Source organism: Grammomys surdaster, unplaced genomic scaffold (assembly GCF_004785775.1).
Source record: "Grammomys surdaster isolate TR1022 unplaced genomic scaffold, NIH_TR_1.0 141, whole genome shotgun sequence".
Classification (NCBI taxonomy): Eukaryota; Metazoa; Chordata; class Mammalia; order Rodentia; family Muridae; genus Grammomys; species Grammomys surdaster.
This window is the reverse complement of record NW_021604599.1, coordinates 2,443,803-2,445,844: the sequence shown is the minus strand read 5'-3', so window position 1 is coordinate 2,445,844 and position 2,042 is coordinate 2,443,803.

The window sequence follows — 2,042 nt, the reverse complement described above, 5'->3', positions numbered from 1 at the left end:
TCTTCTCTTCTCTTCTCTTCTCTTCTCCTCTCCTCTCCTCTCCTCTCCTCTCCTCTCCTCTCCTCTCCTCTCCTCTCCTCTCTTCTTCTCTCCTCTCATCTCCTCTCTTCCCTTCTCATCTCCTCTCCCTGCTTCTTCTTCCCTCTCTTCCTCTTCTCTTCCCTTTTGTCTTCTTTTTATTTTCTTCTGTTCTTCCTTCATTCGTCTTCCTCCCTTCCTCTTTCTCTCCGTTCCCCCACCCTCTTCCTTCTTCTTCTTTGTGGGTTTTTTTTTTTTTTGGTCTTTTTGAGATATGGTGTCATGTAACCCATGTTAGCCTCAAGTTCCCTGTGTCTCCAAGACTTGAAATCCTGATATTCTTGCTTACACCAGGCAAATCCTGGAATCTCAGTCTTGCATCACCACATCCAGTTTGCCTAGATCCTCCATCATAACAAAATCCTGCTCTCCAAAAGAAAGGACTTTGCTAGAATTTTGTTCAAACTGAGGGATGGAATTCCCTTCTCCTCTTCTCTAGGCATAATAGAATAAATGCACATACTCAACAGGGTAAGTATAAAATCAACGAAAACTCTGTAGCCAGGGAGAGAGTTGAAAAGTTGTATCAGTTCAGAAATATGGAGAAAGGTCACAGCCCAAGACTCAGGCTTGTGAAGACACAGACATGTGACCAGAACATTATAGAATACTGACTGTCCCCTCAAATTATCACTCCAATAATGGCAGCTGTTGGATATACTGTACAGATTCTCTGAAGGAATCTACAGAAAATTATTCAGAATACCAAAGAGGAAAAAATACAAGGTCATCATAAGCAATGGAAACACTTGTCGTCTTTGCCCATAGAAAACTAAACATACCCTAAGTTCCCAGCAAAATTAAAATAAAATCCTTAATCTGAACTTTACATTGTATCTTTAATATATATTAGATGTAATATTAATATATATGTGTATATATATATATACATATATTTCAACGACATATCTGGCTTTAGTTTAGAAATAAACTGGTTTTTTTTTTAAGATTTATTTATTTATTATATATGAATACACTGTAGCTGTCTTCAGACACACCAGAAGAGGGCATCAGATCTCATTACAGATGGTTGTGAGCCACCATGTGGTTGCTGGGATTTGAACTCAGGACCTCTGGAAGAGCAGTCAGTGCTCTTAACCGCTGAGCCATCTCTCCAGCTCCCTAAATAGATGATTTTTAAAAAATACATTTTTGGTGTCTTTAGTCTCAGCACTCAAGACAGAACTCTTTGAGTTCAAGACTAGCCTTGTGTACATGGTGAAAATTCCAGGCCAGTCTGGGCTACATAGAGAGACCCTCTTCTAAAAGAAAATAATTTCTTCTACTTTACTCTATGTGTATAAGTGTTTTGTCTGCATGGATATGTGTGTGTGTCATAAACATGCTTGCACATATGGAGGTCAGAAAAGGATGTCAGATACCCTAGGATTGGAGTTACAGAAGTTGTGATCTGCCACATGGGTGCCAGGAACTCTTCTGTAAGAGCAGGAAGTACTTTTAACCACTGTGCCGTCTCTACAATCCTTATACCACTTGGTCCCAAAGCGTCATATCAGATTTTCAGTGAAAAAGTGTAAGGCTCGAAAAATCCAGAGAACAGAACAGCTTAAAGAAGTGAAGACAAAACAAGCCAGAGAATGAGAATGAGCTAGAAGACTAGAATGTCTTACCAAAGTTAGTATGCGGCCAAGCAGAGCAATTCAGTTAGAAGCTGAGGAAAGCTGGAGTGAATCAGTCAGCTTGAAAGATTATAGATTGTATGGAGGCTAGAATCTTCAGGCCTAGGCCTAGGCATAGTTAGAACAGAGAAAGAAATGCTCAGGGCTCAACCGAAGCCATGTATTCATTCACACAGCTTAGGTCTGGTTCTCATCTCATCCCTTCATCTGAGGAAATAAGAGTGACATTTCATGTCTCAAAGCAACAAAACCCCAAACAAAACAAAGAGGGAAGGCACCAAGTCCATCCAAGATGCAGGCCCATGCACACACTATCTGTTGTGC